The following is a 23280-nucleotide window of genomic DNA, read 5'->3' as shown; positions in this document are numbered from 1 at the left end:
TAGACATGACTCGAGCGAGCTTTTCACGCTGGAATGATACCGAGATCAAAATCGGTTCGCCAGACCTTTGGTTTTGGTGTTTGCCAATGTGAAAAGTTTGTTTCGTGGTCAATTCGTCGTTGCACGATATCATTGGCATCTCATCGCTGCTCGAATTAACATCAAATCCCTTGCTATGGTAAGATTCTAGTTCCTCTTTTCTTTTTCTGGTTTTAGTTTTTTGTTGTTTCTGTGTTTAGGTTTAGGTTTATTTAATTATCGATAGCTAATCCATTGCTCGTTCTGATCGTTAACGATTCGTTAGATCATGTTTATTTTGTGTAATCGCACAATTATCTGTTTGATTTAGCTATGAATTATTTCTATGATCGCAAGATGATTTAGCTTATTAATATTAGTTTCTATTTAGTTAAGTGTTTTGTTTACTCATAGTTGCTTAATGTATTAATTAGTTTGTATGTGATATGTTAAGTTTAATTAGTTAGTTCGGATAATACATTTATTTTGTTTGGTTTTTAGTGATTAATGTCACACCTCCTTTTTACCTACACCCCGAGAAGGGATATAGTATAAGGGAGTTTTTCCAATTAAAGGACAATCAAAACAGGATTAATTATTTACAATTCAGAGTCGCCACTTGGGATAATTTGTGGTGTCCCAAGTCACCGGTTTAAAATCCTAAATCGAGGAAGTTGACTCTGAATTACAGTCTGCGAATCAGAAATCCGAGTAAGAAATTCTGTTAACCCGGGAGAAGGTGTTAGGCATTCCCGGATTCCGTGGTTCTAGCACGGTCGCTCAACTGTTATAATTGGCTTAATTATCTGAATTTAGAACATTTTGAACCTATGTGCAAATTTAACCTTTTAACCGCTTTTAATTGATTTTTAAAGAAGATTGAACGTCGTTTAAAACGTGTCTTTGGATTGCGCCACATGAAATGCACCCACAATCCAGAACACATCTTATTCAACGTTTAGGATTTGAATTTGGATCACATGAAATGCGCACCCGAGTTTAGGAAAATAATATTATTAAACTAACGCACCTGAAGCAGTTTCGCGTAGCAACTTTGCGAGGGCCATGGAAATTCGACTATATGGCACGCCTCGATTTCTAAAGATTTGAATATTCATCAAATGAGGGCCATGTATTTTAAGATTTTATTTGGCACGGTGCACCTCAAAACTATTCGACTAATTTTAGTAGCTATGGATACTCACTTTTAAAGCTAATTCGAAATTAATCATTGCGACTACGTCACGGGAACCGTACCCATAGTAGCGGTGCTTCTTAGATTGCAATTGAACAGTGAAATACTTTAAGAGCAAGCATGATCGAATTAACAAGAATACAAACTACAAGCTCTCTAAACTTGACGCCAAACAAGAAAAATGAATTAAGAAGAAAACACTACATGCATTCCTAAATTCTAAAGCATTGTGATGCGTGAGTCCGCGTACCCTCTGCCCATGAACAAAATGGTAATTCTAATCCTCTAAATTCCATCTTCTACATTACAAATTTCCATCGTACAATTGCTAAGCCCATCAATAAAGACAACAGTTTGCATTAGGCAGTTATTTATATGGAAGATAAACTAGTCATCCACCTTTCACTATTTCCACAAAATTTATAACCTTCAAGCTTCAGTGTTAGTTTCAAAATTCCAGTCCCTACGCCTTCTTGATGTAGAAATGAAAACAGATAACAATGAACCACTTGTGTTATGATTTAACATCGAATTGAACCAAAGCATAGGCAGCGACAGAGACGAGCGCAAAGTAAACGACCATGAAATTCAATTCTTTGCGGAATCAATCACATAAGAATGACACACAAAGCAAAGCTTCCATTCACCACCACAACCAAAACAAAACTAACGGATTCCAATTGAAAATGCAACAACAACAGCAATAGTAGAGATTTTATGTTAAATGTAATCTAAACCAAAACTCAATATCATATTTTATATCACCAAATTGAAGAGGTAATAAGAGAATGAAGAGATGGACCTTTACTACTGCTTATCTCTTAACGGGTATAACAAACGAAAATCTCCGACGCAACAAGTCAATAACAAACTAAAGACCTGAACCTTGAACCGAAAACGGAACTACGTCCAGACCTCTAGCTCGCCGGAAATTTGGCTTTCAACTTATCGGAAATTTGACCGGAAATTCGAAGGAGATGAACTTTAGGGGGATGGGTCGTTCTTTGAAAAGTTGCGCTGATGCCCCTTTTTTAGATTTCCTAGCGTTATTTTCTTGTCCTTTTTCAGCTCATTGTAATGTTAACCCCCTCCCAGATGTTGCGGCTCCTTTTGAGAGGTGAGGGATTTGAAGGTTTTTTATTTATTTTTTAACAAGAAGAAGAAAGCATTGTCTTTTGATTCCCCCAAATCTGATGGAACGGCCGATTTGATCTTTTTTTAGTCTCCCTTTATTTTAGGTGTTAGATACTATTATATAGGGGTATGGGCCTAGGAGTTATGGGCTTGACAATTATGGGTTAGGTCCAAAATTAGGCCTAAAAATGGGTTGCTCGAGCCCAAGTTCTATTCTTTTGCTACGAACAAGATTAAAAATACGGGACCATTTATTAATTAATCCTGCTATTCAAATAATTACTAAAATAAAACTAACCATTAAAACAAACTTATTTTTGGCATTTTCAAATATCATATTAAAAAAATACGATACTATTTTCATATATTTTTTAGATTTTTTTAAGATTAAAATGACTGGTCAAAATTACTTAAAATATCTATACTATGCCTAAATTAAATATTTACGCGCTAAAATATGAAAAATTTTGGGGAGGGTCAAAAATCACATGTCTACAGCTGCCCTCTTTGACTGGAAACGTACAGAGTTTTCAGACAAAGACTGACTAGACAGGTTTTTTGACCCGACCCTTATTTGGAGAGACTAAACCTGAGAGAGAAAGGGAATGTGACCGAGCCCTGGTATCTGGGCTGCCTACATATCCTTGGCTATAAAGGAATCAGGCCACGTGTAGTTCAGAGATGAGTGAGGTGATGGAGTATATCGAGGTGGAGAGCCGGTCGAGGTGCCGTTCCGCCGAGGTTCCGGTCCGCAGTCCTGCTATTACATCAAAATCAAAACATGAAAAAGACTAGCTAAGCCTATCAACTACGAGTTACAAGATTCCTATCTATAAGTCTTCTGAAGCTTGATCTTGAGTCTTGAATGGTTCTTCATGTATACTTTAGATTTGAACCTTGGCGCTTGTTAGCTGCATGTGCTAGCTCGTTCTTCTACAGCTTTTGGGTTAGGACCGAACATGTAGTGCTTGTGACTTCCACCACGTCTTAAGCAGTTCACATCTTTCATCAACTTCTGCATTTGGATTCACTTCTTGCCTTTCTCTCTTCTCTTTATTGTGACTAACTTATGTTGATCACCTCGGACTGTTGACTCGCATTCTTGCCGCGAAATTCTTTGGTTGCTGACCTGAATTGCATTCTGAATTGAATTCCCTTTTTTCCAGGTGGGCGCCTGATTACTGAACTTGAACCGTTTTCTCTTGTTACTTGACACTATTTTCCCTTGCACCTTGAACCATTTTCCCCTGAAACTTGAATTGTCTTCCTTCGAAACTGCTTTACCTTGAAACTCGAATTGTCTTCCTTCAACACTGCTTTCCTTAGAAACTTGAGTTGTCTCCCCTTGTTCTCCAGGTGGGCGCCTGATTACAACAAAACAGACAAAACAAAGAAATTTTTCTGCCCCAGTTTGCACTAGGAAGATTTGTGAGTTGTTAGCAAAATTGTAAACCACTTGTACTATTGACACAATGATGAAATTAAACTAAAGAATAGACTAGGAAAACAATAAACTAAGCTTGACTAAAGTAAAAACTGACCCTATTCTTCAGGCGGGGCCCCTGACTGCTAACTTGAAATGTATTCCCTACTCTCCAGGCGGGATCCTAACCGCTGAACTTGAAATGTATTCCCTGCTCTCCAGGCGGGCTCCTGACTACTAACTTGAAATGTATTCTCTGCTCTCCAGGCGGGCTCCTGACTTCAACAAAATGGACCAAACAAAGAAAATTTTCTGCCCCGGTTTGGTAGCTGGGCACAGATGTAAGTGTAAAATTGATCACATTACCAAATATCAATAAGAACTTGAAAGCTAAAACTTGAATTGTACTCCCTTGTTCTCCAGGCGGGCTCTTGATTGCTGACTTGAAAGTATTCCCTACTTTCCAGGCGGACTCCTGATTTCAACTTCAAAGTGCTCCCTGCTCTCCAGGCGGGCTCCTGACTTCAAGATAGACAAAACAAAGAATTTGAAAGCTAAAATTTAAATTGTACTCCCTTGTTCTCCAGGCGGGCTCCTGACTGCTGCGCTTGAAAGTATTCCCTGCTCTCCAGGCGGGCTCCTGACTGCTGACTTGAAATGTATTCTCTGCTCTCCAGGCGGGCTCCTGACAGCTGACTTGAAATGTATTCCCTGCTCTCCAGGCGGGCTCTTGATTTCAACAAAATAGACAAAACAAAAAAAATTCTACCCCAGTTTGCACTAGGAAGATTTGTGAGTTGTTAGCAATATTGTAAACCAAAATATAACTTGAAATACCAAGACTAGGAAGTGCGTCTCCTAGGGGTGGAACATTAATGACTTAAACTAGGAAGTGTTTCTCCTAGGAATGAATTTAAATGACCGATACTAGGAAGTGCGTCTCCTCGGGGTGAGAACTTCAGTGACTAAAACTCATACGATCCAAACTAGGAACTGCGTCTCCTGAAAGTGTATCCTAAAAAACCCAGACTAGGAAGTGCGTCTCCTGAGAGTATAACTTTAGTGCGTGGAACCAGGAATTGTGCCTCCTATGGGAAAGCTCAATGTAGGAAGTGCGTCTCCTAAAACAAAAATATAACCTGAAAAACCCAGACCAGGAAGTGCGTCTCCTAGGGGTGAAACTTCAATGACTCAAACTAGGAAGTGTGTCTCCTACGAATAAACTTAAATGAATCAGACTAGGAAGTGTGTCTCCTAGGAGAAAATCTCAATTTAGGAAGTGTGTCTCCTAAAACAACAATACAACCTAAACTACCCAGACTAGGAAGTGCGTCTCCTAGGGTGAAATTTCAATTTAGGAAGTGCGTCTCCTAAAACAAAAATATAACCTGAACTACCCAGACTAGGAAGTGCGTCTCCTAGGGGTGAAATCTCAATTACTCAAACTAGGAAGTGCATCTCCTAGGAATGAACTTAAATGAACCAAATAGGAAGTGCGTCTCCTAGTGGTAAAATCTCAATTTAGGAAGTGCGTCTCCTAGGGGTGAAACATCAATGACTCAAACTAGGAAGTGTGTCTCCTAGGAATGAACTTAAATGAACCAAATAGGAAGTGTGTCTCCAAGTGGTAATGTGTGATCTTCTCAATAGCCTTTGCGTAAGCAGAATTGGGGCATTACACCTGAAAATTTCAACCTTCCAAGCTTTGATATGAACATAGCTTCCGTCCCTGTTTCAGACAAAGAAAACTTGTGAGTTTAAACATGGTGGTTGGTTTGTGGTCTTGACTTTGCGGCGGCTGCTCCTTCACTTGCCATGATAACTTTGATTTCACCTTGAAAGACATTGCTCGCTTATTGATTAACCAATTTCTCTGTCACCCTTATCACAGAAAATACCTCTTCTCCGTTCAGACCCAATATCCTCTATCTGTTGCATTGTTCATGAATTGATATATACCAAACCTTTGTATTTCACATGAATCCCAAAGCGTGTTGATTGTTAACAACTCAGTGCGCTCGTTGTTCTTTCCTAACTTATGCCACTTTGATGTGCTAGCCAAATTCCGTTTTGTACAATTGGAAAGTTGGTACCAAATTTTGAAGTCATTTTTCACTTGTTCTAACCAAATAGACTCAGGAAGAGGAAGTAAACAAGACAAAAGGAACAGAGTAAGGACAATGGAAAGAGATGATTCCTAACAAGAAAAACTAAACGCTTATCATATGTAGATACCAACTCTAATGAACATGACATGCACCTTTGGATTAAATGGCCTAATCTGCCAAGAGAGTCCGATGTTCAACTCTTGTTGTACCTCTTCTCCGTTAAACTGGGCTTCAATGCTCTGATTTCCAATCTGATTCATGATCTTTACTCGACTTGTAGTGCCTGAAGGTTTTCACCATCAAGCCTCTCTCATTTTGTTCTTTCTCTCAACTTACCGTCGCCTTACGGTGCCCGCGAGGGTTTTCACCAATAAGACTCTCTCATTTTTTATTTCTCTCTGCTCCCATCGCCTTACGGTCACCAATAAGACTCTCTCATTTTCATTATTTTTTTGCTTGGACCAGAGTGTTGCCCCTGATGTGAATTACCTCTACTTGCTCGACTTGGTATCTCTCGAAGACTGATCGGAAGGTCTTTCTTGGGACCGTAATATGGGCTTTTGTATAGGGTTAGAAAGAAAGGATATCAATGGCTCAAAATAATCCAAATGGGTTCGAAATTATAACTTTCAGAATCAAATTTCTTACAACAACCACAACTTTTGCCTTAGTTTCTTTGCTTGGGAATTTTTGGATTTTTATTTTGATGGGACCGAACCGTGAGGCTGCCTACGTATCCTTAAAAGGAATCAGGTCAAACGTAGTTCATGACATAGGAATTGCTCTGTTGTTGTGATTTTTCTTTTTCTCTTTCTCTTTTCTTTTCTTTTCTTTCTTCCTTTTTTCTCTTTTTGTTGTTTTGTTGTTTTTTCTTTCTTTCTTCTTTTTTCCTCTTTTTCCTTTTTTTTTCAATTTTCGTTTTTTCTTCTCTCCCTTTTCGTTCTTTTCTTTTCTCCTTTTTCCTTTACTTATCTTTTACGCTTGTGTTTCTAATCTTTGCTACTGATTCCGAAAGAGGGGTACGAAAGAAAATAAACAAAGCTCAAAGGGGTAACGAAGGATAAGGTGTTTAGATAGCACAACAAAATGCCTTCATTATTTCAATCTTCAAAACATGCCAAGTACAAACAACATAATTAAACAAACCAAGAAAAATATTCGTAACATCTTTTGATTACGCCAGACTTGATGACCATATCCACACATTCGCCTTCTACATCTGTTACATATAAAGCCCCGTTGGACAACACTATCACTCTCATTACCATGAACGGCCCCCTACAAATTTGGGGCAAACTTGATATTATCTTCACCCGATGCAGCATGATGTATTTCAATAGTGCATTTTTATGTTCTATCTGCCCCAGTTTCACACAATTCGGGCTTGAAGTGATCTCAAAATGCCTTTACTTATTCCCTCCATTGTCCCTACACCTTCAACATTGTTTCGTTGCTTCGTTATTAAACTGACTTTTAAAACCAAGCTGAGAATTACGCGTGCATGTCATGTCACTAGAGTCAACAGGAAAAGAACTATAAAAAGAAAAGAGAACTAAACGAAAATGACTAGAAATTACAAAAAACGAAAAATTGCATTAGATAGATGGTGAAAGGGTTTGAACAACAAAACAAGCAAACTAAACTGGGTTACAACCCTGGAACAACCTAGACAACACTAAACGAGTTACTACGAAAAATAAACTAGGCAAAATAAAAGGATAGAAGGGTTTGAATCACAAGACAATATCCAGATTACAACCCTGAAAATAACCCGGATAGAAGAAATGGCAACAAAATAAACCACCAAGGCTCCTCTCCAGCTAGCCAAGAGATGAAGCGTCTTTCCAATTATCAAGCACGGCATCTTAGCCACTGGGTTCCACATCAATATTCCCAAAACCATTAACAACTTCAATATCACAAACTTCAGTCCGCCAATTCCCAAGAGGATTCGCATGCTCCCTGTCACTGTCATTGATCCCAATTACCCCTTCTTGAATCATTCTTTCTATTTCCCTTCTCAAAGAACGACAATCTTCAATGCTATGCCCTTGGACATTAGAGTGGTACATCCATCGTACAGTAGGATCAAAGCCTTTTGCATATGGGTCTGGAGTATAGCCGAGGAGCGGCTCAATGAGGCCAGAATGCTTTAACTTTTCAAACAAGCTTGTGTAGGACTCCCCAATTGGCGTGAAACTATTTCTTTGCCTTTGTTCCCTTCCCTGCCCCTGTTTTCTAGGGTTGTTGGGTGCTCAAAAATGTTGTGAAGGAAAGAATGCATTATGCGGTATTGGAGCTCGCCATAAGGAGTGACCTGGTGGTTGGACATATGATCGGACATTGTTCGGAGGATAATACTGAGGTGGAATATGCGGAGCTCGGGGATAGGTTTGGGGTTAGAGTTGAGGCTGGGTATATTGGTGAGGCGAGCCCTTTGGCCCATGTCGTGACTCTGAAACAACCATGGCAACATCATCGTGTTCCTTCTGACCTAGCAAACTTCCTATGTCGTTCGGAATTGCTTGTGTTGTTACTTTTAAAGCAAAATAGCTCATAATCTTGCTCGACTTCAACCCGTCTTCTACCATTTCTCCCATTTTTACCACATCATTAAAAGGCCTACCCACACCCGTGATCAAATTCCCAAAGTAAGTTGGCTCTTGAGCTTGGATAAAGTACTCGACCATCTCTTTTTCTTCCATCGGGGGATTGACTCTGGCAGATTGCTCTCTCCATCTGAGCCTGTATTCCCTAAAGCTTTCATTAGGCTTCTTTTCTATCTTGGCGAGGGACATGCGATCTAGGACAATTTCTATATTGTACTGAAAATGTCTGGCAAAAGCCTGAGCCATATCATCCCATGTGTACCACCTGCTAGCATCTTGGCGGGTGTACCACTCTAGAGCTTCCCCACCCAGACTTTGACTGAAATACGCCATCAATAATTTGTCTTTCCCACCGACGCCTCTCATCTTACTGCAGTAGCCTCTCAAATGGGCCACAGGATCTCCATGTCCGTCATATAAATCGAACTTTGGCATCTTAAACCCATTAGGCAGTTGGACGTCAGGAAACAAGCACAAGTCTTTGTAAACCACACTCATATGGCTCCCTATCCCTTGCATGTTTCTTAAAGACTGCTCTAAGATTTTCACCTTCCTGGATATCTCATCTTGCTCCACTATCTTAGCAGGCTTTTCAGTTTCACCAGGAGGCTCAAAATGAGGAATGTGAGAATATGGATCCGAGACTTTGAGAGTTGGTTCTGGAGCACAGTGTTGGGAATCGGGGACTTTGAACACAGTCTCGTTAGAGGATCGAGGAAAAATAGCTAGAGGAGGAGCTACAAGAGCATGAGTGCCAAAGGAGCGGGATATGATGTGCTTTTGAGGGGTGGAGTGTAAAACGGTTGTGGGGAGATATCAACAGCAGTGGGAACCTGGACTTGTGATAGTGATGGGATAGTTGCAGGGTTTTCAGTGTAGTTAGTGGGGAATGAAGGTGGAGGATGCCCCCTGATCCAAGACTGATACATTTCTGCCATCTGCTGTTTCACCCTTTGGAACTCCTCTTTCAATTCAGACTCCGACTCCACAAACTCCCTTGCCGGGTCAACAACTCGTGTGCCCCAGTTTTTGCTAATCATGGCTACCTTGCCCTTTGGCCTTGTGTTGAATGGATGAGTTACCTTAAGAACCACAAATCAACCACCCTTCTGTTATGAATACAACAAAATGAAGCCATCGTGTTAGTGTTAGGGCATTTAACATAAGATAATCTCACTTTATGTGCAATGCACCTAGCCACAATTATCGGTTATAAAATGACTTCGAGGGTACAAAGGTCAGTTGGCATCATCCCAATTTGTTCATTTCAACCTCTCTTTTCTTTATTTTTCTGGTACTTGCTGGCTTGCCCATTTTCCTTCATTTCTCTTTTTTTTTTAATCATCCCCCCTTTCTTTCTCCCATATCTCACATCTCACGATTTCTGTATTCAACCTTTTTTTTCCTTTTTTTCTATTTTTTTCTTTTAATAATAAAAAAAATGATTCGATCGAACCCTATGTAGGTTGCCTACGTATCATGACGCCGCATGAATCAGATCTTTGCGTAGTTCGGGAAGATCGGGAATAAAGTAAACAAACTAACGTTTCCATTTTTCTTTTCTTTTCTTTCGTTTTTTTCTTTTCTTTTTAGAATAGGTACTCTATGAGAAATTATTAAGGAAAAACCCTAAAAAAGAAAAATATTTTTTTGGTTCTTTTTTTTTTTGAAGGAAATCAAAAGAATAAACCACAGAAAGACATTTTGAATCCTCATTTGATATCGTGACGCAAGATCTCGAAGCAAGCAATGAAAACAGAATATTTTTGGATTTCAATTTTGATTGCCTAAAGGAAAAATTCCAATGATAAACAAAAGATAAAGTATTTTTTTTATGTACAATATCCTAAAGTTCTAATGAAAATAAAAGAATTTTTTTTTATTTTTCACTAATTTCCCGAAGAAACACCTCAAAAGAAAATCTTTTTGGATTTTGGAATTAACACCTTAAAGAAAGCTTTTAAAGAAGTAGTAAAAGAAAAAAAATCATTTCTAGAATTAGTATTCTAAAGAAAATTTATAACGAAATATAAAATGCAACATCTCTTTTTTTGGATTTTTACTTGTAACACATTTCCAAATGCAAAATAAGAAATACAGTAACAAAAGACTATACAAACTTAACTAGACAATACAAACTCTAACATCACCTAAAAGACTAAATACTACTATACAGGACTAGAAAAATAAAACAAAAATAATTGACTCAAAAACATAAAATGGCTCCTCGAGCAGCTCCTGAATGTAGTGATCCTGGGGTATCTGTCATGCTCAAACTTCGGTAAATAAATCCACACCTGTATGAGAAAACTTTAAATCAATACTATGTGAGACAATAACACTCCCTACTGGACACATGGAAGACATGGTTAAGGCTATTTTTGCAAACTGGCTTATTTGGCCAAAAGGTGGCTAGAAGTGCAAAATTTGGTTATGACCCCGCAAAGCCAAGAACCTAAGATTTACTAGGAAGACCGGACTCTATGTGGGTTGCCTACGTATCCCGCCCCGAAAGACGAGAATCAGGTTTGCGTAGTTCGGACAGATTGGATACGGGCGAGAATAATAAAAAACAACTAACATATAGAAAACACATTTTTTCTTTTTCTTTTTTTTCAAAAAATGATGAAACATGTAAAATCTCTTTGGATTTTCTTTTCTCTTTTTTCGATTTTTTTTTTTTTTTTTTGAAAAATGATTAAAAGTGCAAAATCTTTTTCAATTTTCAAGCTCTTGTTTTTTAACAAAAATGTAACATAAAGCATAATTGGGCCTTAATCTCTTTATCCTCACCCTTCACCCTTTCTTTTTTTTCTTTTTTTTCATTCGCCCTCAATTATCATTGGTCCGCCAAATGACCCTTTTACCCTTGAAGGAATGCAACATGTTGCACACAGGATGCATCAAGATGGTCTGTTATTTTGGGTATACCTGTCTTAGATGGACCCAACCCCTGTGTTGAGTCCCCTAAGTCAAATGCACATGATGCAACAAACGTTCCTACTAGGGATCCGGCATGAGGTTTTGTTATACTAGATTTAAAACCTGGGTTTATTGTTCTAGACCTGGCTTACCCGAGCGGACAACTCGAGCCGAGGGGGCAGCGTACCGGGAATACAGAAGCTTCACCAGCTTTGCAACTTGTCCGAACCTCGTTCTAAATTTGGAATATGACTCTAACAGAAAAGAAGTCGCACGAAGCGCACACTTCTTCATGATTTAGAAAACTCAGAGAGAAGAGGGATTTCGCAACAGTTTATATACAGTTCACGGAATATCAAAGCGGTAAAAGCAATCAATTAGCACATCAGGCCCAAATCATGTAACAAAATCAGACAATGGATAAAATCAACTATAACAATTATTCTAAGCTCGAATTCTTGAACCCTGAACTAGAGATTCTGGGTTCAGTCCCCAGCAGAGTCGCCAGAGCTGTCACACCTCCTTTTTACCTACACCCCGGAGAAGGGATATAGTATAAGGGAGTTTTTCCAATTAAAGGACAATTGAAACGGGATTAATTATTTACAATTCAGAGTCGCCACTTGGGATAATTTGTGGTGTCCCAAGTCATCGGTTTAAAATCCCGAATCGAGGAAGTTGACTCTATATTACAGTCCGCGAACCAGAAATCCAAGTAAGGAATTCTGTTAACCCGGGAGAAGGTGTTAGGCATTCCCGGATTCCGTGATTCTAGCACGGTCGCTCAACTGTTATAATTGGCTTAATTATCTGAATTTAGAACATTTTGAACCTATGTGCAAATTTAATCTTTTAACCGCTTTTACTTGATTTTTAAAGAAGATTGAACGTCGTATAAAACGTATCTTTGGATTGCGCCACATGAAATGCACCCGCAATCCAGAACACATCTTATTCAACGTTTAGGAATTGGATTTGGGTCACATGAAATGCGCACCCGAGTTTAGAAAAATAATATTATTAAACTAACGCGCCTGAAGCAGTTTCGCGTTGCAACTTTGTGAGGGCCATGGAAATTCGACTAAATGGCACACCTCGATTTCTAAAGAGTTGAATATTCATCAAATGAGGGCCATGTATTTTAATATTTTATTTGGCACGGTGCACCTCAAAACTATTCGACTAATTTTAGTAGCTATGGATACTCACTTTTAAAGCTAATTCGAAACTAATCACCGTGACTACGTCACGGGAATCGTACCCATAGTAGTGGTGCTTCTTAGATTGCAATTGAAAAGTGAAATACTTTAAGAGCAAGCATGATCGAATTAACAAGAATACGAACTACAAGCTCTCTAAACTTGACGCCAAACAAGAAAAATGAATTAAGAAGAAAACACTGCATGCATTCCTAAATTCTAAAGCATTGTGATGCGTGAGTCCGCGTACCCTCTGCCCATGAACAAAATGGTAATTCTAATCCTCTAAATTCCATCTTCTACATTACAAATTTCCATCGTACAATTGCTAAGCCCATCAATAAAGACAACAGTTTGCATTAGGCAGTTATTTATACGGAAGATAAACTAGTCATCCACCTTTCACTATTTCCACAAAATTTATTACCTTCAAGCTTCAGTGTTAGTTTCAAAATTCCAGTCCCTACGCCTTCTTGATGTAGAAATGAAAACAGATAACAATGAACCACTTGTGTTATGATTTAACATCGAATTGAACCAAAGCATAGGCAGCGACAGAGACGAGCGCAAAGTAAACGACCATGAAATTCAATTCTTTGCGGAATCAATCACATAAGAATGACACACAAAGCAGAGCTCCATTCACCACCACAACCAAAACAAAACTAACGGATTCCAAATGAAAATGCAACAACAACAGGAATAGTAGAGATTTCATGTTAAATGTAATTTAAACCAAAACTCAATATCATATTTTATATCACCAAATTGAAGAGGTGATAAGAGAATGAAGAGATGGACCTTTACTGCTGCTTATCTCTTAACGGGTATAACAAACGAAAATCTCCGACGCAACAAGTCAATAACGAACTAAAGACCTGAATCTTGAACTGGAAATTGAACTACGTCCAGACCTCTAGCTCGCCGGAAATTTGGCTTTCAACTTATCGGAAATTTGACCGAAAATTCAAAGGAGATGAACTTTAGGGGGATGGGTCGTTCTTTGAAAAGCTGCACTGATGCCCCTTTTTTAGATTTTCCAGCGTTATTTTCTTGTCCTTTTTCAGCTCATTGTAACGTTAACCCCCTCCCAGATGTTGCGGCTCCTTTTGAGAGGTGAGGGATTTGAAGGTTTTTTTTTATTTTTTAACAAGAAGAAGAAATCATTGGCTTTTGATTCCCCCAAATCTGATGGAACGGCCGATTTGATCTTTTTTTAGTCTCCCTTGATTTTAGGTGTTAGATACTATTATATAGGGGTAGGGATTAGGTTAGGGGTATGGGCCTAGGAGTTATGGGCTTGGCAATTACGGGCTAGGTCCAAAATTAGGCCTAAAAATGGGTTGCTCGAGCCCAAGTTCTATTCTTTCGCTGCGAACGAGATTAAAAATACGGGCCCATTTATTAATTAATCCTGATATTCAAATAATTACTAAAATAAAACTAACCATTAAAACAAACCTATTTTTGGCATTTTCAAATATCATATTAAAATAAAAATACGATACTATTTTTATATATATTTTAGGATTTTTTAAGATTAAAATGACTATTAAACATTAATGAACCTATTTTTGTGATTTTTTTTTGTTTTCTTGTAATAAAATAAAGCAAAAGAGTCAAAATTACTTAAAATATCTATACTATGCCTAAATTAAATATTTACGCGCTAAAATTTAAAAAATCTTGGGGAGGGTCAAAAATCACATGTCTACAATTAAGTTCTGATTTCTCTTGTTGATTAATAGTTCAAATTATTAAGTCTAGTTAGGTCATATTTCTAGTTTTAATTTATTTTGAGTAAATAGATTAGTGTTGTTGGTTTAAAGCTGAAGTTTAGCTAAATCAATGATGAAATGAGGTACTTTAGCAGCCTACTTTCACTAGTAGGGTGGCGGAAAGGATCCTTTTTTCTTCTTTGCTTCTTCTACAGCAGGTTTTCAAGCTATTTTTTACTTTTTCAGGCAGTCCTTGAGCAGTATTTCGGCACACAAAGTCAGTTCTTTTGGACAGATTTTTGGTGAATCAAAATCTATTCAAAAAGTGGCTTTCTTTGCCTATTTAAGGGCTGCCCTTTCCTCACTTTACACACACACTCTATCACACATTTGCTGGACAGTTTTTACACCCTAAAAAATACAACTTTGAGAGTAAAAAATCAGCAGTTGAAGCATCCTTTGGTAAGCTTAAATTGTGAGTTTTGTGAGTGAATTTTAGAATACAAATTTTTAGAAAAGTATAAGTCTTCTTTAGAGTTTGGCTCTGGCATTCTTCCCTAAGGTTTTCATGCTGCTTAAATACGAATTTGTTATTGTTTTCTATTGTATTTTCTGTTGTTTTTTGCTGCTGAGCTCTATTTCTTCACTGCTGTATTTATTTTCTGTAATCCAGGTATTTCTTAAATTTTACAATGCAGATTTTTATATCCAATGGATGAGGATATGGATCATTTTCAGCTCTAAGGATAGGCTTGATGTGCTTTACTGAAATAAATGAATGTTTAGCATGTTACTCATGTAGTCATATTTAAGCATGTGCATCTATAATATTTGGTTAATCTTCTATTTTTCTTTACATGTGTACCTCAAACAACATTATGTTAAGTGTGTCTAGTTAAGGAAAAGAAACATTTTTTTTCAGAATTTATTATGTAGAGTTTAGTTTCCTTTTGCATTGGTTCTATGTATTTTTGGTGTTTGTCATTTTAACTTTTCTCTTGGTGCTAAAAAATAATTGATAGTAATACTTCTCTTCTTGGTTAAGTTGAAATGAAGTTGGGGAATAGTATGTGATGAATGTGCGGAAGAGGAGATAACCAGTGAAAGAATTTCTTAAATGTGTCAGCGCTATTTTGAACTTCTGTTTGGTTGAGCTTGATGCATACATTTTTCTCAGTTATATGTCTAGGAGTCCATGTTCATTAATGCATTATTTTTAGCTACATATCCTAGTTGGGTTTACATTAGTTTTAAGAATACTTTAGGCCACCATTACCTTTGGTTTAAATTTGCTGGCCATATCATTTTAACATTAAGGCTACTAAAAAATTTGAATTTGTCAAGTTTAAAATAATAAACAAGTTTTGACTCAATCTTTTAAACACTAGGCTTTTTTATTAAAAATAGTTTTAACAATGAATTAATTTAACCAGTAGGCAACTAGTGGGCGCACTTCGACTTTTTTTCACAGACTCGCTTGCGTAGCGTGATGTTTAACATTTACTAATAAATTAGCTCAATAATCTCATACCATATCTAATAACTTTAATTAATTTCTAATTAATCCTTTGCTAAATTCGTGGACTCGCTTGTATAGCGCGATAGATGATATTTAAATTAATTTCTTCGAATGTAGTAATTTTTCCAAAAGTAATAACATACTAATAATCCTTGTCATAATTGCGAATTCGCTTGCATAGCGTTGTTACTATAAAATTAATAAATTTTGTCTCGATCACGCATTCGCTTGCGTAGTGTAGTTTTGACATCTTATTATTCAAAACATTCTTTAATTTTTCTAATAATCAAGAAATAAAAGCGGAGGTAAAATATGGAAATCCAATAAAATATAGTTTGTCCAAAATTAATTCAAGCCATTTCTAGTCAATAAAAGCAACTGTGCTAGAACCACGGGACTTAGGGAATGCCTTAAACTTTCTCTTCGGTCAACAGAATTTTTTACACGAACTTTATTTTCGCAGACCAAATAACAACAGAGTCAAACCTTCTTTTGACTAGGGATTCAAATAAAAGGTGACTTGGAACACCGAAAAATTAATTTCAATTGGCGACTCTGTAAATAAAATAATCCCTACTCAAGTTTGTCACTTTAATTAGAAAAACTCTTTAACCCACAACAATCCATAACATACAATATATATATATCTTTTTGGCGTAAAAAGGGGGGGTGTCACTCGTGGTCGCCACTCGAAAGCTTAGGCCTTATTTTCAATGTCATCCGATAGTTGTGGTGACAACCTTTTCGCTGCGTAATATCCTTTAAAAAATTGAACTTTCAGGTCGATTGGCCAAGTGGGCAGTCGAAATGAGTAAATTTTACATAGAGTATAAACCTGGAACTGCGATTAAGTGATAAGTTTTGGCCGACTTTGTGGCTGATTTCAGTTCGGGGTGCTACCTTTGGCTATCAAAGAAGCAGTGATAGTGTCGAAATCGACGTTGGGAGTGTGGACCTTGTTCACGGACGGAGCTTCCAATGTGAAAGGTTTCGGGCTCAGCGTAGTGCTAATCACGCCTTCGGGAGAAACCCTAAGGTAGGCCATAAGAATTATTCCTCTAACTAACAATGAAGCCGAGTATGATGCTTTGATTGCACGACTCGAGCTGGCCTGGGGACTAGACTCTGAGGTCATAAAAATCAAATGTGATTCCCTATTGGTAGTAAATCAGGTCTACGGGATCTTCGAAGCTAAAGAAGAATGCATGCAACAGTATGTAGTAAAAGTCCAGGCTTTGCTCGTACAGTTCAAGGAATGGTCAATTACCCACATCCTGAGGGAAGAAAACGCGGAAGCACACGCACTAGCCAACTGGGATCGTCCACAGAAATGAAGGGATCAAACTCTAGTACGGTCGTGCAGCTAATGCATTCGGTATTGGATGTAAACGGCTATTATGAAATAAATGTGACCAATTTGGTCTGGGACTGGAGAAATGAGATCATTGACTATCTCGAGCACGGAAAGCTACCCATAGATCCGAAGGCATCATGGGCATTGCGCATGAAGTGGGGAATTGACATAGTTGGTCTGCTGCCGCCGACCCCCGGTAAGGTAAGATTTCTCTTGATTTTAAGTGACTACTTTTCTAAGTGGGTTGAAGCAGGTCTGTACCAAAAAATCGGCAAGCGCGAAGTGGTAGATTTCCTGTGGGAGAACATAATTTTCAAGTTCGGGATACCAAAATAGATAGCATGCGATAACGGGTCATAATATATAGGCGCAAAGGTCACAAAACTTCTCGAAGACCTGAAAATCAAAAGAATCACATCATCACCTTATCACCCGAGCGCAAACGGTCAAGCAGAATCAACAAAACAAGGAGATTATCCAAAATCTCAAAAAGAGATTTGAAGCGGCAAAAGGCAAATGGCCCGAAGAATTGTCGGGAGTACTATGGGCGTATCGAACAACGGCCAAATCGAGCATGGTGGAGACTCCCTTCTCTCTCGTATACGGATCAGAATCCTTGATCCTGGTAGAAGTAGGAGAACCTACCCTGAGATACTTCCGGGCGGATGAAGAAACAAACAACAAAGAATTATTCGTCAAATTGGAGTTACTCGACGAACGCAGGGACTTGGCGTACATAAGGATGGCGGCCCAAAAATGGAGAATAGAAATATATTACAATCGAAGAGCCAACCTCTGTTATTTCAAAAAAAGAGACTTGGTTTTAAGGAAAGTACTTAAAATTCTCGGGAGCTCAACGCAGGAAAGCTAGGTCAAACGTGGGAAGGCCCCTACCAGGTTTCAATTGTCACCGGTAAAGGATCATAAGAGTTAGAAAATCAAGACATAGTAAAGTTGCCGAGCAATTGGAATGCGGCACACCTCAAAAGATACTATTGCTGATGAGCACAGCCTATACTGAAAGTATGTGCTGCACTCTTTTTTCCCTCATCCAATTTTTGTCCCAATTGAGTTTTTCTAGCAAGGTTTTTAACGAGGCAGCAATGGAAAGCATACTATGAAGGAAGCTTCTTCAGCATAAATAAGACCTTTAAATGATAAGGCATGCAAGAAATGAGCCATTACGGGATGGTTAGATAGTCTTTTGTTCGATAGCAAAGCTCCTACCAAGAAACAAAGCTTGCTATCGGTCCAAAGATTACCTGACCATTCACGAGTGCAAGTCACTAGGGGTGGTTAGGTAATCTTTGGCTCTGTAGCAAAGTTCATAACGGGAAGCGAAGCTTGCTATTGAACCAAATATTATCCAATCATTCACTAGCGGAATCTTCAAAGGAGTAAGACTTCCAGTGTTCAAATTCGCATTCTTCGCATTCGAACACTGGAAGGGGGGAATGACATGAGAATATGGAAACATGACTGCCACATCGACTGGGACTAGAAAATCCGGGAACAAAGTGTTATCATCAAGATTGGGGACTGCGCGGCCAGCCCCGTAGAAACAAGTTATACAAATTAGCCACAAGTAATGGCAATTTCCTTTTAGCACAAGGAATGCTTATGTACTTTTGAAAATGGAAGGAATAAAGTAAAGTCCTTTTTATTTTTATCTTTTTTCTTGTTCGAACGATAAAATTTATCACTTGAAAGTTAAACAAGTACTCCAAATGCTAGTGCCGCAATGAACAGGAGACATCCTCTTCAAGAGTACCGTAAACATAAGAGGGCCATCTCTTATGAAATCCCCATAGTAAAGGGTTGATTTCAGAAGAACTTATGCCCGGAATCCAAATGCTATCGGGAAAAAATGCACCCTGAAGCCTTGCATAACTCGACACAAAGAGTAAAACATGCGCAATACTTAAACGAAAAAGTACTTATATATAACAACGTTCCAAACTGCACAAGTACAAAAGTATGAAGTAAAAAATAAAAAGGAAAGAAAGCAAAAAGTTAAACTACCACATCCCCAGAACCCGGGAGAAGAGAAGCATGTGTGCCCCTAGGAGAAGTAGGTGGATCGACTGCCGACTCGAGGTCTTGACCTTCATCATCATCCCCTGCAAGTTCTTCTTCAGTTCCCTAGAACTCAATACCGGAACCAAAGGAATCAGTCGTATCAGGCTGGATCGGGAGACCCCTTCGAGCAGTTGACTCTAGCTCACGGGCCTTGGCGATCTCGGCATCAAAGTCAATGACACCCGTTTTGACCTCTTCCAAGGTTTGCCTCCTCATCTTGTATATAGAATATGTTTTTTCAACAATGAGGGAAGTCGCTCGGTGCTGAAGCTCTTCCTTAAGCCGGTCAACCTCGATCGAACGATTATTCCGCCCGGATCTAGCGACTTGAAGGCTAACATCAAGGTAAGGATAGTGGAGTTATAAACTTTATTATGCTCCATGACGTTCTTATACTTCTCCTCCATCCGGGCATGCTTCTCATCTACAGCAGCAACCTCTTCAGCTTTGGAGTTCAAGGCTGCCTCCAAATTATTTATTCTTTCAGTGGAGGCAGCCTCACAATCGGCAGTATCAAGGATAGAGTTTTGGACCTTGGACCACTTTGCCTTGGTCTCCTGAGATTGTACCCTTAACAAGGCGGCCTCTTGGCTGAGGGTCACCACCTCTTGCTCGCTTTGCTGCAACCGAGCCCCCAACTCAACGGCCTCAGTGGCTTGTGCTTCTAATTCCGGGAGGCGAGCAGCAATTTGATCCCGCTCGGCCAACAATTGATCCCTCTCGGAGTGAACATTTTCTGAGGATCAACCTTTGAAGGCCCTCAGAAGCAAGGAAGTTAGCCTGGAAAAAAAAAAGTTGAAATCAAAAATCATGTCATAGGGAAGTTAGAAAAAATAGTAGAAGGAATAAAGATCATACCGCTGCTACATTGTGCATGGCATTGTTTACCATACACTCCCCCAAGAGAGAATTTTATTCCTATCTTTTTCTGAAGCCATAGGCTTTAGATAATTGGCAAGTTCTATCGGCCTTACAGCAGATGGAATTTGGTAGAAACAGAGAGAGACACTCCTCCTCATCTGAGGATCTGCAGAGGGGGCCGAATAGTTATACCCCAAATTCCCATGAACTGGGGGGAGGGACATCCTCAGTTACATCCCATCCTTTAATATTAGCATGAGTCGTAGTAACCTATATGAGCTCGAAGGGATTAAGACCATTTGAGTCACAATGGTCGGCAAAATCTGTAAACTCACACTGGTAATTAATATGGCAAAACATTTATTAAAGATGCAAACAAAGGACTCAAAACGAAAGAGACATTCAATTTTGATGCAGAAGATAATTATGAGTTAGAATTAAAAGTGGAGTAAAGACACAGATCCGTTGATGGAAGGATACACGTCGATGGTTATGCTGTTTGTGATACTATTATATCGAAAATAATATATATACATATGATTTAATATACACGTTCAACGCACGTGGCGAAAAACTAGTTAATATTACTACTTTCGAATATGTTTTAAATTTTACACATGCATAATATGAGAAAAGTTTATGAGATTTTCCTTATTGTAAAGATATAAATTATTTTCTCACAAGAAAAGAAGGATATCTTTTTACCATTTTAAAAATTAAACGTACGAAAATTTTTACTCTTTATATGAAAGTAGAAAAATTAGAAGTTAGAGAAAATATATGTATCTTTACATGGATATTTTAATGAAATAATAGTGTATGTATTTTTTTTATATGATGCCGCATGACCATGATATTAGGGTATATATAAAGTGTATTAAAAGTGAATAGTATATCAAGTAATTTGAAATAATTCTTAATTATGCGGGTAATTGGTTAATTATCGGGTAACAGGTCATTACCTAATTAATTACTAGTTAAGGGATAAGATTAAATACCCCACCCTCACGTGGCATCCCCTTTTGATTTAAAGATGACTCATTAGTCATTTATTACATGTGTCACATTAAGAATTGGTTGGCAAAAACAGGAAGTTGTGAATGTGCTCTCTTGTTTTCACCAAAATGAAGTTGGCTACACATGCAATAGGGTGGTAAATCCACAACATTGTTCCAATTATCCGTCCATAATGCTCGAGTTTGTGCTTTGCAATGATTGTGCTAAATATATATATATATATATATATATATATATATATATATATATATATATATATGTGGTTCATTATAGGGATTAGTATCCGAAGGTATCTATGTAATGTTATCCATTTACCTATCAATCTCTGATTTTCTTGATTGAATTGGATGGCTTTGCAGACATTTTTCTTTTCGTCTTTTCTAAGTTGATAAGTGATGACTTTAAGGTGTTATAGAGTATTATTCCGAATTACATGAGATACAGTTAAAATTTAATTGAGTGCAGTAGTATGTGACAAGGTGAAAGAAACACAAGAACAAAAACTTAGGTGGAGATATTATATCAAGAGCTGCCGTTGGTAGCAATATTGAAGAAGGAAGGTCAATTTTCCTACTTCAAAAGGAGCAGTGTGAACTAATTTTGGCGTCTCCATTCACCCTTTTCTTTCCCTCGCTAAGATTTCTTCCTACGGCTTCAAACAGAAAAGCAAAGTACATCCACAAGAAAGTTATATATATGATAAGAGGAATAATAGAGAAACGAGATGTTGTGCGAAGAGGAATTTCAGACAACAAGATTAGAAGATACAATATCACATTTAAGAGAGATTGCATACGTGATTTACGATGGTCGGAGCTGTAACGCAAGATTTTGCGATTCTAAGGAAGTACGTTGCAATCTTTCTCAAGAATATCACACGAATTTTCCCTACTTCGATCTTACCATCACGTGATTGGGCGTGATTAACTCGTGTTAGAGGGATTGTCAAGAGAATCGATTCAGGTATGTTAAGGCTATCCCTCCTTTCTTTTGGCATGATCCATACGATACAAACGACACGAGAAAATGCACAACTTCCATAAATGACTCTATTCATAGAAGTATTAGAGGTGCTTATGTTCTTGAATTCTCCTATGTCCTATTATTTTATCATATGTTCATGGGTCTCAGAAAAATACGTAACTTGAAAAAGTTTACTTCTTGATATTAATCAAAGGCATAATGGTCTTATAACATTCCGAAAAATAATTTTAACGTACTTCTCATGCATTGCATTCATTTACATGTGCATTTACCCATGACTCAAACGGTGTTATATATGCGTATATATGTATATATATGTATATGGGATATGGGAAAAGGTTACGGCGTTATATACGCATCACCACCTTATCAGCTGGTATACGATGATGATGTTGCCCACAGTGGCTGAAATAATATTATGGGATGCCCTCAGAGGCTTGATGATGTTATGTACATACAAACCTATGCATTACATGATATTTATACGCATATGAATGACCTTATAAATATTTCATGATTTACAGAGCTATCCAGATTTACAGGTTGAGTCCTTTACTCCACGTTTCTTCCATGTCCTTTATATACTTATTTACATGCCTTACATATTCAGTACATTATTCGTACTGATGTTCGTTTGTTGGGGACGCTGCATTCATGCCTGCTGGTATAGATAATCAGTTGACGAACCCTCATAGTAGATGAGATTGGCATTCAGCGAAGGATCGGTAAGACTCCACCTCATTTGGAGTACAACAGAGTCTATGAGTCATCGTGTCAGAGTTTTGCTACAGATTTACGGGTAGGCCAGTACCTTATCCCATTTGATGTCAGTTAATCTTAGAGGCTTTGTAGACGGAGGTTTATTTTGTACAGTACGTCAGAGGCCTTGATGGCCCATATGTATTCATGTTTTAACAAAAATGATTTAGGGATACAGTGTTTTCCCACTTACAATTGTACATTATGAGTTGTGACCATGTTGGCCCATGATAATTACAAAGAAAATAAAAGAGTTGCAGAGTAGTTCGCTCGGGACAGTGCGGCATCGAATGCCAGCTATGCCTCCCTAGGTTTGGGGCGTGACATCCTCCTCTCGAACGTCTGCGGCCGGTGGAGATGATGTAGTAGTTGCTGGTGGTG

The sequence above is a fragment of the Nicotiana sylvestris genome, chromosome 6 (assembly GCF_000393655.2).
Source record: "Nicotiana sylvestris chromosome 6, ASM39365v2, whole genome shotgun sequence".
NCBI lineage: Eukaryota > Viridiplantae > Streptophyta > Magnoliopsida > Solanales > Solanaceae > Nicotiana > Nicotiana sylvestris.
The sequence above is the reverse complement of the archived record's forward strand: the minus strand, read 5'-3'. Positions refer to the sequence as shown.